Consider the following 23,589-nt stretch of genomic DNA (forward strand, 5'->3'; position numbering starts at 1 on the left):
CGGGCCAGTCCATAGCTTTAATGCCTTCATCTTGCAGGAACTGCTGCCACACTACAGCCACATGAAGTCTGGCCTTGTCCTGCATTAGGAGGAACCCAGGGTCAACCGCACCAGCATATGGTCTCACAAGGCATCTGAGGATCTTATTTCGGTACCTAATGGCAGTCAGGCTACCTCTGGCGAGCACATGGAGGGCTGTGCGTCCCTCCAAAGAAATGCCACCCCCCACCATTACTGAATCACCGGTCATGGTGAAGGATGTTGCAGGCAGCAGATCCCTCTCCACGGCATCTCCAGATTCTGTCACGTCTATCACATGTGCTCAGTGTGAACCTGCTTTCATCTGTGAAGATCACAGGGCGCCAGTGGTGAATTTGCCAATCCTCGGATCCAGGATTTGCTGTGGCTCGAGGGTCTCCGGACCCGGGGGCTTGCGGCCACTCAAATGTAAAGGGGACTATTTACAGGGGATAAGAGTTCATAACGCCACCCATGGTTCACGGTAAGGGGAGTACCGCCGCTGCCGATGGGAGTACCCAAGGGAGATGGAGTGGGGGCAGCCAGATGACGTTTCCTTCCACAGGTAGGGGAGGCCCTACCTCTGGATGGTGGTGTTGGGGAGTGTGGTGCGAATTGGAAGCAGGGGAGGACCATGTACTCACTCAGGCAGTGTTGGTGATGATGCGGCTGCAAAACAGACTCTGACAACAAGGTGAACCAAGTCTCTGGGTGCCGCTGCCCTGTTGGGGGAGCCTATCTGGGTCTCTGTCCCCTATAGTACTGCTGGGTGGTCTGGAGCCTGCCTCCATGCACAAATTTGAAGTGCTCTAGTGGCCCTTTGGCATAAAGCTGTCCAGGCCCCGCTCCCTACTTTTTGGTAGTGGAGCTGTGCTTTCGAGGGTCACGCTTGGGATTTCTGTGGGCTGCTTGGGTTGGAAAACCCTATCCCCCTCGTTGCGCTAGTGCCCCTGATCTCTGAGCTTCTTGGGGACAGTCCATAAAGTCACTATCCTCCACAGGTTAATTGCCGGGTTGCCTGAAGCTACTCCCCGATCTATGGTCCAGTACCCCGCCGTGCTTTCAGTCCCGGACCGGTTATTAGACTCAGATGCCTCCTGTCCTCCAAGACCGGGTCCAGGCACCCAGCCTCAATACCCTGCGACCGGGTCTCTGACTCCTCCGGCCCAGACCACTGTGTGCGACCCAACCTGTCACTCCCAGGGAGCCACACACTCCCCAGCTCCTCACTACTTGAGGGCTAACACTGCTCTGTTCTACTTTCCTCCCACCAGTCTGCCTGACCCCTAGGTGGGCGGCCCTATTCCAGCTCAGCAGCTCACTGGTGTGTCTGACAGGGTGTGGTGTGAGGTGTGGTTGGCATTTGGATGCTGATGGAGGCAGTACTATAGGTTGGGAACCCAGAACCATGGAGGGTTGAGTCCTGCACTAAGATATAAAGAGCGTGCAGTACCCTGTGACGACCTGACTAGTCCAGGGGCGTCACATGTTGGGCAGTGAGCATAACGAACCATCTGTGGACGTCGGGCCCTCATGCCATCCTCATAGAGTCGGTTTCTAACCGTTTGTGCAGACACATGCACATTTGTGGCCTACTAGAAGTTATTTTGCAGGACTCTGGCAGTGCTCCTCCTGTTCCTGCTTGTACAAAGGCGGAGGTAGCGGTCCTGCTGCTAGGTTGTTGCCCTAATACGGCCCCCTCCACATCTCCTGGTGTACTGGCCTGTTTCCTGGTAGCGCCCCCATCCTCTGGACACTACGCTGACAGATACAGCAAACCTTGCCACAGCCCGCATTAATGTGCCATCCTGGATGACCTGCACTACCTGTGCCACTTGTGTGGGTTGTAGAGTCCGCCTCATGCTATCACGAGTGTGAGAGCACAACAAACATTGAAAAGTGACCAAAACATTAGCCAGAAAGCACTGGTACTGAGATGTGGTCTGTGGTGCCCACCTGCAGAAACACTCCTTTATGAGTGTGTCTTGATAATTGCCAATAATTTCCATCCAATGTCTATTCCATTTACACAACAGCATGTGAAAGTGATTGTCAGTCAGTGTTGCTTCCTAAGCGGACAGTTTGATTTCTTTGATTTCTTTGATTTCACAGAAGTTTGATTAACTTGGAGATATATTCGGTTGGTTATTATTGCAATAACACATATTTTGTTATACACGTTTATTTCCTTTATGTGTATTGAGACACCCCAAAAAACATAGCATAAAAATGCAAATTGGAAATAATTTCACACAAAACTCCTAAAATGGAACGGACAAAATTGTTGGTGCCCTGAAATTAGTGTTTGTTTGCACACCCTTTGGAATAAGTAACTATAATCAATTACTTCCTAAAACCATCAACAAGCTTCTTACACCTCTCAATTGAGATTTTGGACCACTCTTTTTTTGCAAACTGCTCCAGGTCTCTCATGAAGGCGCCTTCTCCTAACAGCAATTTAAAGATCTCTCCACAGGTGTTGAATGGGATTTAGATCCGGATTCATTGCTGCCACTTCAGAACTTTCCAGTACTTTGTTTCCATCCATTTCTAGGTGCTTCTTGAAGTATGTTTTGGGGTCATTGACCTGCTGGAAGACCCATGACGCAAACTCAGCTGTCTGAAAGTGGGCACTACATTGCGACCCAAAATCCCTTAGTAATCTTTAGATGTCATGGTGCCTGGTACATCGTCGGGGCCCCCAGTGCCAGAGGCAGTAAAACATCTTTGAACCTCCTCCATGTTTAACTGTAGGCAGTGTGTTCTTTTCTTTTCAACCGGTAGGATGATGTGTTTTACTAAATAGCTCTACATTGGTCTCATCTGTGAACAACACACTTTCCTTGACTGGTTTTGGATTACGTACATTTTGGCAAACTGCAGTCTACCTTTTTTACAGTATGTCTCTGTGTCAGCAGTGGGGTCCACCTGGGTGTCCTGACATAGTGTTGCATTTAATTCAAATGTTGATGGATAGTTTGCACTGACACTGATGCACCCTGAGCCTGCTGAACAGCTTGAATTTCTTTCAAATTTTATTGGGGCTGCTTATCATCCATCTGGACTATCCTATGTTGCAAGCTTTCATCAATTTTTCTCTGCTATCCACACCCAAGGAAAGTGTCAAGCTATAGTGTCATGGGTTGTAAACTTCTTGATTATGTTGGCACCATGGACAAAGAAACAGCAAGGACTCAGGAGATGAACTTGTGACATAGAGATTATTGATATTTTTCAACAATTTTGGTTCTCAAGTCCTCAGAGTTCTCTTCTCCACTTTCTGTTCTCCATGCTTAGTGTGGCACACATAGACACATAGTGTCACGCTCCCCGGGTCCCCTGCCACGCTCCCCGGCTCTCCTGCCTCGCTCCCTGGCTCCCCTGCCACGCTCCCCGGCTTCCCTGCCTTGCTCCCCGGCTCCTCTGCCAGGCATCCCCCGCTCCACAGCCTCCAGGCCCCATCACCTGCGGTCCCCAGGCGGCCCGGTCCCCGCTCCCGGTGTCCGTCGGCAGCTCTGCTCCAGCCCGGCTCTCCTGCCTCCTGTTCACCGCTCCCTGCCCTGGCTTCTGGCACCTGGGCCTCGCGCATGCGCAATAGGGCGCGCGCGCGGTCATTGACCCTCTCTTAAAGGGCCAGTGTCCTCCAACAGGATATTGAAGGATCAGGTACTGGGTATATAGGGGGATCCTTTCCAAGTAGGCGAGGCCTGTTCTTCGTGTTTTCTAAGCTAGGAGTCAGGTCTCCTTGTGTCTTGTGATATACTCACCTATCTCTCTCGTAGAGCCGCTCCTGCCTCGCCAACCGGTCCTGACGATACCCGAACCCCGAACGGTGACGGCCTGCCACCCCGTCAGTTCCTACCATCTCCGATCCCTGTGGTGACCCGCCTTCTCGCTCCATTGGTTCCGGACTCTGCCTGACGTCACCTCGGCCTCCGAACCTGAGCTCCGTCACTCGGACTACCATCAGAGACCCCGTGGTCCCAGGGACTCCTTCACTCCACTCCTCTGAACGGACTGTCCTGCTAGTGCTCCGGCTACCGGGCACCTTGCCCTCGGTGAGGTGTTCAGCCCAGTGGATCCACCTCCTGGGTCTGCCCGTCCACCTGGCCCTAACACATAGTGCAAAGACTGAGACAACTTCTCCCCTTATTATTTGGTTGCAGGCGTGATTTTCTAATTGCCCACACTTGTTAATTGCTACAATTTTGGAAATGTTCAGCACATTTTGGGGTGTTTGTGTGAAATTATGTCCATTTGCTTTTTTTTGTGTTTTTCCAATAGACACAAAGGAAATAAACATGTGTTTAACAAAACACGTGTAATTGCACTAATTTTCTGGGAGAAATACTTCATTTTTGGGACAATTTCAAGTATTCTAACACTTTTGAGCATGACTGTATATATAAATGTCGCGCCCTGAGGAAGCTGAGTTGCTGGGATCCGGGTGGTCAGTGGATCGAGAGGTCCCGGACGCAGGGGCACCGTCAAACAGTTTTAAATGAAAAGAAAAATAAAGTCCGACTACGCCACTCGCGGTTTGCTGCCAGGGATGATAGGGCCGCCGCTGCGGGTTCCCACTGGGAATGATGGATGGGGCAGCGTGGATGGTGGAGCCCTCCGCGAGCACGGCTTTTCCCCAAGGATAGGTGAAGAGTTAATGTGGATCACGCGGCAATGAAGCAGTCCAGACAAAGAGGGCAGTTTGATGGTTTTTACTCACTGTATTCATGCTCTGGGGACGTACTGGATCCCTGGGGCGTCCTTGTCCCTGATGGCTGTGCCTGCCAACCTGGTGCCACTTTCCACCTGTGCACTCTGGTATATGTGAGTCCTCCCTGGCATGGAGCACTTGGAGGTCCTCCTGGTGTCTGGGTCCTGCCACAGGCAGCTTGGACTATTTAAAGAAATACGTCCCGGTCCCCTCTTTGCTGCTGATGCCGTTAGTGGTGGCAGATGAGACCTGAAAACCCACCCGCCTGGCAGAGTTAACAGAGGGCTTGAAGTCCTTATTTGTTCTGGGATCTGCAAAGTACTGTGAGCCCTGGATATCCACCCCACAGGATCCCTCTGTCCTTGGAGCTTGCTCTCTCGCTCTGCAGCTACTTTCCTCCTGAGTGGCTGGTCTTTCTCCTCAGGTCTTTGCAGTGTCTTTACTACCACTCCGCCGACTTTCTTACTCCTCACTTTCTTTTCTGTTTCCTTACACTTTCTCTCTGTATCTCAAGAGTCTCTGGTCTGTCTTGACACCTTTCTTACTACCCCTCTCCTCACCACCTTCTATTTCCTCTTCCTAAACTCAACTGACTGTCCCACTGTCTACCCACACTCCCCAGGTCACTTTCTGCTCCCCCAGGTCTGGACTCTTCCTCCCCAGTTAGCTGCCTGTTATCTAACAGTGTCCAGGCCTGTCATCTGGCTAGGTGAGGCTCCCAGTTGGGTACAGCGAGTGTAAATGTCATGGTGTGCTAGTGTGTGTGTAGTGGCTGGCACGTTTATGTTGGACCTGGGCTGTTACCATGGGTTTTTTTGGGACACCTGGTTACCGCAGGGGCGTCACATAAACATAATATGACATAGTTATACTTGTGCCTTCAGGGCAGGAATGTGGTCACCTTCTCACACAGACACATATATTTGAGAGGATCAACCTGATCAATAGTTTAAATATAATATTTGCAAGACATCACTGAAATATGTTAATTTATTGTTAGAAAATAATGCAAATTATTTTTTAAATCACCAGATATAGTCATCTTGGCCCCAGAAGGCTTCACGTGTCTTGGGTGGAATCTTTCTGATTTCTTTGCTCTTTGTTTCTGTGTTGCTCCAGAGTTATTGTAATGTTGGACTATTCACCACAAGAGGGCGATAAATTCCTATTCACTCTCTGCCTAACCTTCTCATTATCAATCTGCCGCTAACAAACCTTCTTGGTTGTATGGAAATAACATACTCCACCTGCATGTGAATGAACCCTTGGTGTGCCTGCTAATCACTGAACCAATTTATAGTTTGAAAACACTGTTTAAACATGATTGGACCTTAATTTTTAATCAGCAAAAGAAACACACAGCTAATGTGCCAAGTAGGAGATGTTAGCAAGTCCTCACACAATGAGCAATTTCCCTTAACAATCTGAAGCGGTTACGTTTGAGCCTTGGAAAATGAAAGAGTCCCCTCTTGTAATCTTTGAAGGAATAGAGGCTAATGAAAGCAAGAAAATTCTGACTGATAAGGATGTAGTTGCTACAGAAGCACATTCTTCATGCTGTCAAAAACAAAAACCTTATCTCCTCTCAAGAAACCTGTTGTTTTCTGGAGATATTGTTTAAAGAGCAATTTCTACAAATGAACAATAGATGTTACCAACATTTACATTCTAAGTGACAGAATGCAGAGCGCAAAAGCCAAAAGGTTGAGTTCCTCAAAATGTCAGCACGCACCATCACAAAGCGCTCTGCACAGATTGAAATTTACTAAATCGTTCTTTTATGTTACGTTCCTGCGATGAGTTTTCCATTGCAGCATTTCTGCACTTTTATGTAAAATTAAGTTACTTTCCATTTTTATTCTTTTTTTGATGCTAAGGTTTTTCTCTCTCTTTCGTGTGTCATTATTTTTGATACTTCGTTGTATTTGGATTTGTCAAAACTTTATATAAATTTAGTTATGTACAGATTACATGTATTGGTTTGCACAACAGGAATGTACTAAAAATAAATGTATATTTTTTTCTACTTACAGATTTTCCACATGTAATGTAAATCTATGGGGAAAATCTGCATATGAAGCTCAGTGTAACCGCAAGCGAAATTGACAAGTTGCAGATTTCAAAAACGCACCACAGGTCAGTTTACGCAGCGTAAAAAAAGCAGAGTTGGTGGGAGTTTTCTATAAATCCCATCAACTGTGTTGGAATGATAAGGCTGTGTGCCCACAATGAGTTTATGATACTGTGCATTTTCGCTGCATCAAAAATGCTGCGTATTATAGTTCGAGCAAAGTGGATGGGATTTATAAACGCATGTAGTCCCGACATTCTATAATGAGGACTCTTTTTTTTTTTTGCACTTTTGTTATATACTCTTCTTTTTCCAAGAGTCACATTTTTATTTTTCCATTGATCCATTGATATGAAGGCCTGTTTTTTGTTTTATGAGTAGTTTTGATGACACTATTCATTTTACCATAAAGTGAGCTGCTACTACCTACAATAAGTTCTAATCTCGGTGATGAAAAGAAAAGAATTGTTTATTTAATTGAATGTATGTGCAGAGAGATTCTAGACCCTGACTGATGTGGAGGAGATGTAGATAATAAAGAAAGCAGGAGAGAAAAAAACAATCAAACAAAGGGAGTGGAAGTTGGGAGTTAGCCCTGACTTCCCATGACTTCTTCCCCATAACAGGACATTCCAGCTGGTTCGGGGATGGTTGGGAGCTATGATTACTAGGGATGATCAAATATCACAAATATTCAGCAATATGCCGTTTTGCGAATATCTGACGAATAGTTCGCCGCTATGCGAATATTCAATGCGCAATGTAAGTCTATGGGAAGCCCAAATAGTTGCTATTTGGCAACTATTCTGGGTTCCCATAGACTTACATTGAGCATCGAATATTCGCAAATCGTCGAATAGTGGCAACCTATTCGGCGAATATGGCCGTTGCCGAATATTTGTGGTATTCGATCATCCCTAATGATTACGTCTTTTGGAGTAGAAAATGCTGAAAATAACCTTTGTGTAAGAGTGGTGAGAATAAAGAAAGTGTATGCCACTTCTTAGATGGAGGTTCCTGATAGAATCTGCTCCAAACTAGGCACTGTCCAATCAAAAGGCTGCAAAAAAGGCTTTAACATAAAAAGTTCTCCAAAATGCTTCCTAAAAAGGGCTTTACATGCTACGATATATCCAGCGAGATGTCGGCAGGGTCACGTCGTAAGTGACGCACATCCAGCATCGTTAGTGATATTGTAGCGTGTGACAGCTACGTGCGACGGTGAACGAGCAGAAATACTCACCTTCTTGTTCATCGTTGACACGTCGCTCATTTTCTTAAAATCGAACGTCCGGTTGTTCATTGTTCCCGAGGCAGCACACATGGCTCCGTGTGACACCCCGGGAACGATGAACTGCAGCTTACCTGCGTCCCGCCGGCAATGCTGAAGGAAAAAGGTGGGCGGGATGTTTACGTCCCGCTCATCTCCGCCCCTCCGCTTCTATTGGCCGGCCGCTGAGTGACGTCGCTGTGATGCCGAACGTCCCTCCCCCTTCAGGAAGTGGATGGTCGCCGCCCACAGCGGAAGGTAAGTACGTGTAACGGGGGTTACAGCATTGTGCGACACAGGCAACAAATTGCCCGTGCCGCACAAACGATGGGGGCGGGTGCGATCTCACGAGAAATCGACACATGTAAAGCGGCCTTTAGGCTTAGGTGATGCTGGTATAGGAAATTGCTGACAGTCATTTTCCTGAAGTGACTTCACATCCAGTGCTGTCGTTCTTGCAGTGTCGGAGCCTTTTACTCAATACTGTTTCCAAAACCTGAAGCCTTGAAAAGAAGATGGAACATGTGCACAGAAATGTAGCTATTGAAAATTAAAAAGTTTTAAAACGTACAAAAATTTTTTTAATCAATCCCCCTTCTGTTAAAAATAAAGAAGTAAAAATAATAATAAACTTATTTGTTATCGCTGCAGCCTTTGGAATTGGTCTATCAACATTTTCAAAATATCAGACTAATCAAATTGAACAGTAAATACTATAAAGAGAGTAAACTAAAATCAAACCGTCAGAAAGGAGACGTTTTGGTCACCTCACCTCCCTTAACAATGCAATAAAAATTGATCAAATCATCATATATATATCCCAAATTGGTATCAATAAAAATGTCAGCCAATGACATAAAAACAAGCCCTTACACAGCTTATTAAAGGAAAATGTAAAAAATTCACAAAAAAATGTTTTCACAAAACATTTTTTTTGTTTAAACTTCTGAATTCTTTTTATCACCAGTAAAATAAAATACATCTATGTACACAGTGTGCAGAATTATTAGGCAAGTTGTAGTTTAGGGGATTTTTTTTATTATTGATCAACAACTACAGTATATTCTCAATCAACCCAAAAGACTCATAAATATCAAAGCTTAAAATTTTTGGAAGTTGGAGTGCATTTTTTTTAGGTTTGGCTATATTAGGAGGATATCTGTTTTTGCAGGTAACTATTACTGTGCAGAATTATTAGGCAACTTAATAAAAAAAACAAATATATTCCCATCTCACTTGTTTATTTTCACCAGGTAAACCAATATAACTGCACAAAATTTAGAAATAAACATTTCTGACATGCAACAACAAAACCCCAAAAAATTAGTGACCAGTATAGCCACCTTTCTTTATGATGACACTCAACAGCCTACCATCCATAGATTCTGTCTGTTGCTTGATCTGTTTACGATCAACATTGCGTGCAGCAGCCACCACAGCCTCCCAGACACTGTTCCAAGAGGTGTACTGTTTTCCCTCCCTGTAGATCTCACATTTTATGAGGGACCACAGGTTCTCTATGGGGTTCATATCAGGTGAACAAGGGGGCCATGTCATTATTTTTTCATTTTTAGATCTTTACTGGCCAGCAACATTGTGGAGTAGTTGGATGCATGTGATGGAGCATTGTCCTGCATGAAAATTATGTTTTTCTTGAACGATACCGACTTTTTCCTGTACCACTGATTGAAGAAGTTGTCTTCCAAAAACTGGCAGTAGGTCTGGGAGTTGAGCTTCACTCCATCCTCAACCCGAAAAGGTCCCACAAGTTCATCTTTGATGATACCAGACCATACCAGTACCCCACCTCCACCTTGCTGGCGTCTGAGTCGGAGTGGAGCTCTCTGCCCTATACTGATCCAGCCTCTGGCCCATCCATCTGGCCCATCAAGAGTCACTCTCATTTCATCAGTCCATAAAACCTTTGAAAAATCAGTCTTAGGCCTCTTTCACACGTCCGTGCCTCCGGTACGTGTTTGGTCAGTTTTCTCATGTATCGGAGACACGGGCACACGTAGATCCATTAAAATCAATGGATCTGCGCTCACGTGCGTGTTCTGCCATGGACCGTGTGTATGTGTGGAGCATACGTGTGTCCGTTTGCTCCACATGTCAACATGTCCGTTTTTCTCCGGCATCACGGGTGTCACACGGAATGCAAACAGACCACACGGAGGTGTTCCATGTGACACGCACCGGAGAAAACACACGTGTTTGAGAAAATAAAATAAAAGTTTACTCACCTTCTCCAGCACTCATGTCTCTGCCGCTGCTGTCACTTGCTTCCGACCGCCGCTCATTATGCTTATTGAATATTCACTTCACTGCAGCTGGAAGCTGCAGCAGCGGGGACCGAAGATCAGCACCACGGACAGCAACACCAGGAACAGGTGAGCAGAAAGTTCCCGTTCTCCGTGTGTTATCACGGATAACACACGAAGAACACACGTAGGCCATAAACACGGCTCACGGAGGGCAAAACGCACCTCTGACACGTCCGTGAAAAACGTGCGTGGTTTTTCATGAACATGTGAAAGAGGCCTTAAGATATTTCTTGGCCCAGTCTTGACGTTTTATCTTATGTTTCTTATTCAAAGGTGGTTGTTTTTCAGCCTTCCTTACCTTGGCCATGTCCCTGAGTATGGCACACCTTGTGCTTTTTTATACTCCAGTAATGTTGCAGCTCTGAAATATGGCCAAACTGGTGGCAAATGGCATCTTGGCAGCTTCACACTTAATTTTCCTCAAATCATGGGCAGTTATTTTGCACCTTTTTTGCCCAACACGCTTCTTGCGACCCTGTTGGCTATTTGCCATGAAACGCTTTATTGTTCGGTTTTCATGTTTCAAAAGTTTGGCAATTTCAAGACTGCTGCATACCTCTGCAAGACATCTCACAATTTTGGACTTTTAAGAGCCCGTCAAATCTCTCTTCTGACCCATTTTGCCAAAGGAAAGGAAGTTGCCTAATAATTAAGCACACCATATATAGGGTATTGATGTCATTACACCACACCTCTCCTCATTACAGAGATGCACATCACCTAATTTACTTAATTGGTAGTTGGCTCTCAAGCCTATACAGCTTGGAGTCGGATAACATGTAAAAAAAATATCATGTGATCAAAATACTCATTTGGCCAATAATTCTGCACACAGTGTAGTTTGGTATCACTGTAACTGTAGTGACCTGGAGAATTATGTTACTATACAATGAATATTGTAAAAATCAAAACCCCTAAAATGTAGTGGCAGTGCATTTAGTCTGTGCTGGGGCTCACGTTGACTCGTGACGTTACTCGAACCCCACGTACAATCAGCTCCGACTTTTTTCTCCCCACCTTCAGACCAAACAGGTTAATCAACAGGACGTGAGGGCAGCTGCTGCACTTACTTCCTGTTGATTGTTTGGACTGAAATTGGACTGAAGGCGTGGAGTAGGACGCTGGTGCTGATTGTTCGCGGGGCTCGCATGATGTCACAACCCCACATGAACCCCAGGACCCTGATCCTGGACACAGCTGAAAGGGCGCCATGGGCTCCACATGTAGACATGTCCATTTTTCTCCGGTAGCACGGATGTCATACGACCCGCACACTGATGTGCCCTGTGTGACATCAGTGGGACACGTACTTGAGAAAACACGTGCCTCTGAAATGAAAAGCTTTTCTATACTCACCTGTCTCTACCGCTGATGTATCCAGCACTGCTGTCACTTGCTTCCAACCCCTGCTCATCATACTCAATGCATATTCACTGCACCGAAACCGGAAGCAGCAGCAGCCCCAGCCACAGCAGCACCATGGACAGGTAAGTATAGAAGTGCATGGATGTCACATGGATAGCACACTGGCAGCACATGCTGAACACACAAACAGACACCCACACACACATACACCATGGACTGTGCAAAATGTGTGCATTTTGCATGGACGTGTGAAAGAGGTCTAAGCCATAGTACTTCTGTTCATCAGAGGTCATTCCGTGGGAACCCGGGTATGACCTCCGATGAACTGAATGACGTCACTGCTGCCAACCGGGTCGTTCTTGTCAGTGTTTCCCAGAGACCGAAAACATGTCCGATCTCTCCAGGCTTGGATGTAACAGAGCCAGGACCATCGTGGGACCTCATGTGGATTACGTCAGCCCTGGGTGTTTTGGGGTTAATAAAGTGGTGAAAGAGGGTGGTTTTGTATTTTATTCCAAATAAAGGATTTTTCTCGGCGTTTGTGTATTTCTTTTTACTTATAGGATTAGTGATGGGGGGGTCTCAGAAGACCCCTTTCCATCACTAATTATGGATTTGATGACAGCTGTGCACTGTTATTAACTCCTCATTACCCCGATTACCACTGCATCAGGGCAATAGAGATGAGCCGGGTAAAGTTCAGAGATTGTCGCATCTAATGAATATGACAATCTTGGGCAGCTACAGTTTGCTATATTTAGGTTGGGGGACCTACTAACCAAAGGCCTCCCCAGTCTGAGAATACTAGCCCCAGCTGTCAGGCTTTATCATGATTGGGCATCAAAATTGGGGGGACTGCACGTCATTTTTTTAAAATTATTTATTTAAATAGTTAAAAAAAAAAAAGACAGCATGCAGTTCCTCTTATTTTGAGCACAGGGCTGGGGCTACACCCTGTAGCCGTGGGCTTTATCTGTGCTGGGTAACAGAAAATAGGGGACTCTACACCAAATGTTTTACTTATTTTTATATCATGATACTACTGACTCACAGATCGAGCCAGTGATTGGTTGCAGTCAGACACTATGACACAGGCTGGGGGCGCATCTGACTGCAACCACAAACACCAGGCTGGCCGGTGGGCGGAGAAAGCAGTGCATATGTGATTAGTAGTACAGGAAGAGAAGGCGAGGCCTCCATAGCAGCATCCAGCTTAATGGGAGTGTGGCGCCCCTGAGGCTTCAGTCACAACAGGGTACTGCCCCTTGGTTGAGGTGCAGTATTCATTTCGGGTACGGAGGAGGTCATTGCCGGTAACCACCACGATACAAATAATACACAGTCAGTTGCCCTCCCACTGGGACTGGGTTAGAGTAGGGTTCAGGGGGTGGCCATGACAAAGTAGTGGACCTATTGCCCACTACTTCAGCTACCCGGGGGGTGGAGCTAGAGAATGGGGAGTAAGGTGACACACACAGACACAAACAGATGGAGATACAAGTGAGGGGTGGAGAGAAGACGGTAGCTGAGGAGAGAGCTGCTCCATAGCTCCCTCAGTACCGAGCACAGACAACAGGGTGCGGAGCCCTAGGCTGTGTGGGTACTGCAAGTCCCACCAGCAGAATCTGCAGGGCAGGAGATTGCAAGTCTCCTGTCCCACACAAAGTGCCCGAGGCACAGCAACACACTAGAGCCAGAAGCCGTGACCAAAGAGGGGCAGCATTAAAAGGACTCGCGCTGCCTGCCATATGGGTGAGAACTGCAGCCAATACAAGGCAGAAGTTCCCAGCATAGCTTCAAGCTGCAGGGACCCACATAACACAGCACAAGTAGGAAGGACTCACAGAAGGAAGCACCGGATCTGACCTCCGAACTATCCGGGATCGGCTGGAGCCCATGATGGCGAGTGCCCTCAGTTCAAAGGTGGTGACATCTCAGTGAGTAAAGAACTTTGACTGCAACCTCTGTGTCGTCCACTCGTTCCCACTCCCTACCCTTGCTTTGGCTGCACAGCAGCAGGGTACTACTACTACCAACATCCCTGGGGCCTGAACTCTGCCTGTGGAGAGCTGCACCAACTGAGCTCTGCTACCATCTTCCCCAGAGGATACCTCCCGCAGTGGCGGCTCCTATATTAGCCGCAAACCACAGGTGGCATCACGAATTGTCCCCTGGAAATAACCCCTCCATCTTTATTGACACCGCCAAGGTCACGGAACTGGGCATGGCCACTGTGACATCCCAAGCCCATACACCGGCCCAGTAACGAGTAACACCCAAGACCCCGTGGGGCGTCAGGAGCAATGTGACAGCCGCCTCAGTGATTGGTGAGAATGAAGCGCTTGCTTCTACCTCTTTGCGCCGGATTCCAAATGTATTTTTATAAACCCGGTGTTCGTGGGAAAACCGAACCGAACGCCGAGTTATAAGTGTAAAGCTCGTGTTTACCGAGCCCGAACGAACAAGCTCAGGCTCGTACCCAATCTGAGTTTGGTGAGCCTTTATCGAACAGGTTCACTCATCTCTAGTGGACAACCCCTTTAAAGAGGTTGCCTGAAACTTTAATATTGGAGACATATCCGTTCTGATCAATATCAGATCGGTGGAGGTGCGACACCCAGTGGAGGAAAATTTTGACATGTGACCAACCCCATGGACTGACATAGGTGCGAGTGCTATCCATGGATAGCACTTGTACATCAAAACTTAACGTGTCAATGAGCAGATACTGTGACTAGTTACCACCGCAGCATAATCCCTATGCCTATTGGTAAGCAGCTTACAGTGGTTTTATATTTAGACCTCACCTTCACCTGAGCTGACAGTGAACGATGCTGTAAGAATGTGTGCCACCCCTGCAACAGTCGGACTGCTCGGATCCGGGGTTTGCTGTGGCTCGAGGGTCCCCGGACCCGGGGCTCAGCGGCCACTCAAATTAAAAAGGGGGGATATTTACAAGGTATAGTTCATGACGCCACCCGTGGTTCGCAGTAAGGGGAGTACCGCCGCAGCCGATTGGAGTACCCCGGGGCAGATGGAGTTGGGCAGTCAGATGGTGATCCCTTCATGGGTAGGGGAGGCCCCGGGACTCTGGAGGATGGTGGTGGATGGTGCAGGGTATATCGGCAGGCAGGACACAGGGAGGGCAGCATACCCACTCAGGTCGTGCGGATGTTGATGCGACCATGAAGCAGACTCTGACACAGAAGTGAACCAAGTCTCTGGGTATCACTGCCGCTTTGGGAAGCCCATCTGGGTGTCCGTCCCCACTGGTATTGCTTAGTGGTCCGGTGCCTGCTTCCATGAACAATTGTGTAGATTTTCCTAGGTGACCCGTCGGCCTGAAGCTGTCAGGGTCCTGCTCCCTATAGTTAGTAGAGATGTGCTCTCGATGGCTGACACTTAGGATTTTAGTGGGTTGCACAAGCTGGAAAACCCTATCCCCCTCATTGTTTGATACCTTCGATCTCTGAGCTCTTGGGGAAAGTTCATAAAGAGACTATCCTCCACAGGTTAACTATCAAGTTGCGTGAAGCTACTCCCCGATTGAGGGTCCTGTACCCCACCATGCTCGGTACCGGTCCAGTTACTAGACTTTCTGGTGTCGACCGTTCTCCAAAACTAAGTCAGTATACCCTTTCCAATACCCTGAAAACGGGTTTCTGAATCCTCTGGTCCCAGACCACCGTCTGCGACCCAACCAAGGACACACAGGGAGCTACAACTCTCTCAGCTACTCACTCTTTGAGGGCTAATCTCAAACTTTCCAGGAGCTGCTACTCCCAGCTCCTCACTCTTTGGAAGCTCTCACTGTTCTGACTAAATCCCTCCCACCAGTCTGCCTGACTCATAGGTGGGTGGCCCTATTCCAGCTAGACAACCCACTGGTGTGTCTGACAGGGTGTGGTGTAAGGTGTGGTTAGGATTTGAGTGCTGATGGGAGCAATACCAGTGTGTAGGAACCCAGAACCATGGAGGGCGAGTTCCCTGTGACACCCTGATAGAGTCAGGGGCGTCACATACTCACTCAAGGCCCAGTCACACTAAACAACTTACCAGCGATCCCAACAACGATACAACCTGATAGGGATCACTGGTAAGTTGCTAGGAGGTCGCTGGTGAGATGTCACACTAAGCGACACTCCAGCGATCCCACCAGCAACCTGACCTGGCAGGGATCACTGGAGCGTCTCTACACGTGGAAGCATGCTGCGCTTGGTAACTAAGGTAAATATCGGGTAACCAACCTGATATTTACCTTGGTTACCAGCGCACACCTAGCCACAGTACACATCGGGTTAATTACCCGATGTGTACTCTGCTACGTGTGCAGGCAGCAGGAGCCGGCTTCTGCGGATGCTGGTAACCACGATAAACATCGGGTAACCAAGAAGCCCTTCCCTTGGTTACCCGATATTTACCTTCGTTACCAGCGTCCGCCGCTCTCACACTGCCAGTGCCGGCTCCCTGTTCACTGCACACATATCCACAGTACACATCGGGTTAATTACCCGATGTGTACTTCAGCTACATGTGCACAGAGCAGGAGCCGGCACTGACAGCTGAGAGCGGCGGACGCTGGTAACGAAGGTAAATATAGGGTAACCAAGGTAAGGGCTTCTTGGTTACCCGATGTTTACCATGGTTACCAGCGTCCGCAGAAGCTGGCTCCTGCTGCCTGCACATTTAGTTGTTGCTCTGTCGCTGTCACACACAGCGATGTGTGCTTGACAGCGGGAGAGCAACAACTAAAAAATGGTCCAGGACATTCAGCAACAACCAACGACCTCACAGCAGGGGCCAGGTTGTTGCTGGATGTCACACTAAGCAACATCGCTAGCAAGTTGTGCCTCAGCAGTGATGTTGCTAGCGATGTTGCTTAGTGTGACGGTACCTTTACACGAAAGCTTCACCATATTCAAACAATCAAACAATCAGATTCAAGACGACCTTAATTTCTGCAAAAGATGACAAGAGAAAGATGAGTGGAGCGCTGGTTAGGCATGCGTAGTAAAGCTCCATTTTATGTAGGATAAAAGTGACCTGTTTTGCCATTTCAGCAGTCAGATCCTGATTGATTAATAAGTCAACATTTATCCTGCGAATCGATGATAAGTTATCTTCACTGGAGAAATCCTTTAAAAAGGAATCTGTTACCATCTTTTTGCTAAATTATCAGAGAGCAATATGATGTAGGGCTAGCGACCCTGATTTTAGTTGTGTGTCACTTACTGGACTGATTGCTGCAGTTTTTATAAAACTACTGTTTTATCTACTCCACACCTACCAGCTCTCTGAGTGCTGAGCTCTGTAGAACCCCACATTCACTACCGGTTCGCAGCTTTTTGTGTGCACTGCGCTTAGGCAGAAAGCTTCCAATCAGTGGTGGAGGTGGAACTTACACAGAGCTTATAAAAACACGTGGGCAAAATTGTTGGTACCCCTTGTTTAATGAACGAAAAACCCACAATGGTCACAGAAATAACTTGAATCTGACAAAAGTATTAATGCATAAAAATCTATGAAAATGAACAAATGAAAGTCAGACATTGCTTTTCAACCATGCTTCCACAGAATTTAAAAAAAAATAAAACTCATGAAATAGGCCCGGACAGAAATTATGGTACACTTACTGTAACATGACTGATTGTGGAAACTTCACACTAGCCCTCAAGCAGCTTGGATTGTGGCCTCTCCACTCTTCCTCAAGACTTGGGACCTTGATTTCCAAATGAAATACAAAATTTACTTTCATCTGAAAACAACACCTTGGACCACTGAGCAAAAGTCCAGTTCTTTTTCTCCTTGGCAGTAAGACACTTCTGGCATTGTCTATTGGTCATGAGTGGCTTGACACAATGAATGTGACAGTTGTAGCCCATGTCCTGGATATGTCTGTGTATGGTGGCACTTAAAGCACTGACTCCAGTAGCAGTCCACTCCTTGTGAGTCTCCCACAAATTTTTGAATGGCTTTTTCTTAACAATCCTATCAAGGCTGCGGTTATCCCGGTTGTTTGTGCACCTTTTTCTACCACACTTTTTCCTTACACTCAACTTTCAATTAATATGCTTGGATATAGCACTCTGTGAACAGCCAGATTTCTTAGCAATGACCTTTTGTGGCTTACCCTCCTTGTGGAGTATGTCAATATATACTATATGCATTTCCATTTTTTGTATTGAATTACTGAAATAAATTAATTCAATTATAAAAAGACTGTGTGAAAAAAGCACAATAGGGTCTTATCTGATATCCAACAATAAGAAAGAATGTAGGAACACTCACCTATAGGGGTTGTGACAGTCACAACTCCTATAATAATGTGGTCACAAGGTGAAGACAGCTGCAGCCCCGAAGGTTGAAGATGCAAAGTTTGTTCAGGAAAACTCTAGGTCATGCTGCGCTTATCACCATTCCAGAAGGCAGATGTTTAAAAATCCATGTCTTTTTATTCAAACAGGAAATACAAGTGTATGCGTTTCAAGGGTCACAGCCCTCTTCCTCAGGACAAATATCAAATATCCTGTCATTTGATATTTATCCTGAGGAAGGGGGGCTGTGACCCTTCAAACGCGTAGACTTGTATTTCCTGTTTGAATAAAAAGACATGGATTTTTAAACATCTGCCTTCTGGAATGGTGATAAGCGCGGCATGACACCCATTTTTTTCTGAACAAACTTTGAAATAAATTAATAGCGTCTTACTAATGGTTGTTAGTAGAATGACCTGTGCTGACGTCATACCCATGTGACCAGAAGGGGCGGGGCCCTAGCCAACAGAAAAATAATGTTGCTTCCTGGTATCAGCTATGTTAGCTCAGGCCCCGCCTCATCTGGTCACATGGGTATGACATCAGCAAGGTATGGGATACCATACTACAAAATACTCCCACAAATGTGCACCATTGCTTAAAACAAGGTTTTTTATCTTGTATTTCCAAATAAGAAATTATCTTAAAAAAGTAATTCTAGACCTTGTTGCAAAAAATGAGTATACCCCCAATGAAAGTCTTAGAAGCAAAGCTAAGAGTATATTACAAAATTTTAATTGACAAGAATTCAAACACAGGTAAATCTAATTATTTGTTTAAAATGTGTCCAGCAGATAGTTGACTGTAAAAGGACATTACATAACAAAGAAAACTCCTTCCCATGTCATGCTGTTAGCAATAGCACCACATGGAAGAGAAATGTCACCAAACCTGAAAAAGAAAATAATTCATTTACACGAGAAAGGTGAAGGCTACAAGAAGATCAGCAAAGCTTTACTTACCCAAGTAATACTGTAGCAAAAGTAAGTCACAAACTTAACAAGGATGGAACAGCAACCATTTCACAGAAACGCCCAGGTCGAACATGGGTGTTAACAGGAGTGTCATCTGATAAAAATGATTGAAGAAAATTGACATGCAATTTCCCTGCATTTAGCTAAAGAAATAGAAAACCAAACAGGAGTGGTTGTTTCCAGTGACACAATATGGCGAATACTGCAGAGGAATGGCACGCATTGTTGTCAGCCATGTAAGAAGCATCTCCTAAAACTCATGCACAAAAAAGCTCAAATACAATTTTCCAGGGTTCATGCAAAAATATGAAGACTACTGGGACTCTATATTCAGGAGTAATGCAACCAAGATAAATGTTTTTGGAATGGATGGTTTCAAAACTGTAAAGAATCGTAAAGGGAAGGAGCACAAACAAAAATGCATGGAGCCTACAGTGAAACATGATAGTGGTAGTGTCCTTTTGTTGGGCCATTTGAGTGCTGCTAGTGTCAGGAAGCTACATTTCATGGATGGTATAAAGAATTCACAGATGTACTGCTCTATATTTAAAGAGAAGGTACTGCCATCACTCCATGCCCTTGGTACACATGCACTTTTTCAACATGACAATGATCCTAAAAACACAATTCTGAAAAAGAACAAGGTGAAAGTGATTTAGTGGCCAAGTATGTCTCCTGATCTGAACCCAATTGAACATCTATAGGGAAATCTGAGTAGACAAATTGAGCATCATTCTCCATTAGCCATCATCCAGGCTCCAAAAGGGCTCATTCTTTAAGGCTATGTGCGCACTGGGAAATGGAATTTTCTTGAGAAAATTCCGCATGCTCTCAAAGATTACCGCACCCGCGGTAAAAAACCGCGGCAAACCGCACTCGAAAACCGCATGCGGTTTGCTGCGGTTTCACCGCGGTATTGTTCGTGGTATTGCCGCGGTTTTGCCGCGTGCGGGTTGGGACGTGCATTATTGCATTCAATGCAATAAAGCACATTGAAAAAAAAAAAAAAAGTAATTTAATTCTGAGATAGTAGATAGATAGACAGAAGAATATATAGAGGGATAGATCGATAGACAGACAGATAGAGGGATAGACAGATAGATAGATAGAGGACAGATCGCTACATGTCCCACGGTCGGCAGTGAGTTCACATTACCGGCCGTGGGAAATGACCGGTAATTACCTCTGCTGTCTGCTGCATTCATTCAGCGCTGTGTCTGTGACAGTCGCGGCTGGATGTAAGCAGCGCAGGACGTCGGAGCTGTGGATTACGCCGGAGCTTTGGTGCGGGAGGGGTTAATAAAATGGTGAACGAGGCTTGTTTGTTTTATTTAAAATAAAGGATTTTTCGGTGTCTGTGTTTTATTCACTTTACTTACGGGTTGATCATGTCAGCTGTCACATAGACGCTGCCATGATCAAGCCTGGAGTTAATGGCGGTGATCCACCACCATTAATCCCTTGTATTACCCTGCTGCCACTGCTACACGGCGGCAGGAAGAGCCGAGGACACGCCGGTGCTGCCGCATAATGCATGCGACAGTCCCGGGGCAGCTGCGGCTGATATTCTCGGCTGCGGGAGGGGGAGTGAGGCGGGGGACATTAACCCTGCCCCTCTCCCTCCCCAGTCTGAGAATACCGGGCCGCCGCTGTGTGCTTACCTCGGCTGGAAGGTAAATATGCAGCGGAGCCCACGTTCTTTGTTTTCTATATTTCCGTTTTCTTTCTATGTGTGTTCTATGTGTCTGTGTCTGTGATCTATGTCTGTGATGTCTGTGTGTGTGTGATCTGTGTGTTTACTCTCTGCACGGCTTCCTCTTCCTGTAATGACATCACTTCCCTGCAAAACCGCAGACAGGCGATGTACATTACCGGAGGTAAACCGCGAAATACCGCAGGGAATAACGCAGGAAAACGCAGTGAACCGCACAGAATTTGGTTCCTGCATTATTCCCTGCGGGATTTCACGATTAACATTGCAGTCAATGGAGTGAAATCCCGCAGCGACGTGCGGAAAAGAATTGACATGCAATTGTTTTTGCTGCGGGATTCCCGCAGCAAAACATGCAGCTGTCAAATTCCGCCTAGTGCGCACAGGATTTTTTTTGCCCATAGGTTTTGCTGGTGATTCACTGCAGAGATGTTATGAACATTTTCTGCAGCGAAACATGCAGCAAAACCGCAAAAAATCCACGGCAAAATCCGGTAAGTGCGCACAGGGCCTAAGAACTTAAAAAGATAGATGTTAAAATATATCACAAACTTGTTAATTCCACGCCTAGAAGACTTGGTGCTGTCATTAAAAATCATGAAGTTCAAACAAAATACTAGATGTAGTTTTTTATGTAGGTTGTATTCATTTTGAGTAAAACTAAAGATTTTGTAATAAAAGTTATATTATTAACCTGTTATGGGTTAAAAAAATGAACTTTGAAACTTTATTATTGTTAAGATTTAGGAAATTGTTCTTGTGTTGCATAAGATATGATTGAATTTGACCTTTCAAAGGGGGTGAAAACTCCACTTTGTCCATGAAAAAATAAGCCCTCACAACTAGAAATGAGCAGACATGTGGAAGTTCGGTTCGGCTGGTTCAGCATGACTTTAGATAAAGTTCAGTTTGGGCCCCGGACTGGACTGGAATCACAGTGGAAGTCACTAATTGGGCAGTTCGGGTCTCCGACCACATGCAGCCAGACATAAACAGAACACTTCTGGGGGAGGATGGGCGGGGTTTTTCCTTTTTTTTTTACATTTGGTGCAATTACATCCGATCACACTGTTTTTACAACTAGAGATGAGCAAACTTGAGGTTAGGTATTCAGTGTTCCTACCAAACACAGACCTTACAAAGAAAACAGAGATTAGGTCGGAGGTGGGGTGCTTTATGTATGCAAACAACTCATACAAGCATTGCTGTGCTTGGGTATACTTAGTGCTCAGCCCAGTGTGAGCCGTTTTCAGTGTTTGAATGGCTCTCACTGGGGGTAACAACAGTGGTAAGACTAGTTTTCCCACTGACCTTGTCACTAGCCAGGGTAAGTTCAGGGTAAGCGAGGTCTTAGGCACATGATGGCGACAGGGGGAAGGACACTTATAGGGACTTTAGGGAATGTAGAGAACAGACTCAGGTGAGTGGCAGAAGATATCCGCTCTCCCCGCTCCCTATCGCCAGGGCATTTTTTCTATACCATTTCTGTTGTTACCCTAGTGTTGCACTTAATGCTTAGCGTCTGTAGGCTCTGGTGTGACAGGCAGAAAGATGGCTCAGGTTTTTTTTGCAGCACTGTTGACATATAGACAATGGGAGCAGATGTTAAACATTGAACCAGGGTAGGGTGTATAAAGCACAATTTACTTTTTTAAAACAAGCCGCAGTCAACAAACAGGTGTTTTCCGAAACCTAAAACTGCTTTAAGCGAAATTCAACATTTCAACTGTAAAACTGATTGTTTTCTTTATTTTATCCTGAAATTAATTTTAGAATGTTGGGTCTGGTTTAATGAAAGTGTTTTCGTTAGAATAATGATGTAAAATGCCTTCAAGTGTTGCAATTTTTTTTTTTTTTTGTCTAACACGAAATTGCACAAACAATTAGGCTACTTTCACACATCCGGATTTTTTCTCTGCGGCACAATACGGCGTTCTGCAGAAAAACCGCAACCGGCTTTTGTAACGCCGGTTGCGTTTTTTTTTTGCATAGACTTACATTAGTGCCGTATTGTGCCGCAGGGGCTTGCGTTCGGTCCGGTTTTTGCCGCACGCGGCAGATTTAGCCGATGCCGCGGCCGGATCGAACGTTCCCGGCAACGTTTTTTGCTCCGGCAAAAAACACCGCATCGCGCCGCATCTGGCCGCTGCGGCGCATTTTTCAATGCATACCTATGGAGGCCGGATGCGGCGCGATGCGGAAAAAAACGCATCCGGTCGCCGCATGCGGTTTTTTCCACTGCGCATGCTCAGTAGCATGCCGCAACCGGAAAAAAACGGACGGGCCGCATGTAAAAACTTATGCAACGGATGCGGTGTTTTCGCCGCATCCGTTGCATAGTTTTCACAGCCGGATTGAGCCGCAGTGCTCAAACCGGATGTGTGAAAGTAGCCTTAGTGTTTTGTTGTGTTTTATTCAGTATTGGCTGGCTCCATCAAAGTGGGCCAAGCTGTGGCAGGACGGGGTGTGGATCAGACGCCTGCCTAACAAATTCATCAAAAGTTGGGAAGTCACTTATGAAACAATACTGCAGTCTCTGAGTAGGCATGTACACACGGTCAGTATTTGCAGCAGAAATTTCTGCACCAAAATGCTGAAGTTTACTATACCAGCAAAACGACTGATATTTCTGAAATTTTTCTTATGGACATGCTACTTATATTTCCTTGCAGAGTTGAATCACTTTAAAATTCGAGTATGTAAATTCTTTCAGCGTTTTTGCAGTATTTTTCACTCATTCAAATCAATAGGAAAATAACACCTCAAAACTGCTTGCATAAAATGTCAAAAACGCACCGAAAAGTATATTTTATGTACATTTTTTCCTG

This window comes from Anomaloglossus baeobatrachus, chromosome 3 (assembly GCF_048569485.1).
Source record: "Anomaloglossus baeobatrachus isolate aAnoBae1 chromosome 3, aAnoBae1.hap1, whole genome shotgun sequence".
NCBI classification, from domain to species: Eukaryota; Metazoa; Chordata; class Amphibia; order Anura; family Aromobatidae; genus Anomaloglossus; species Anomaloglossus baeobatrachus.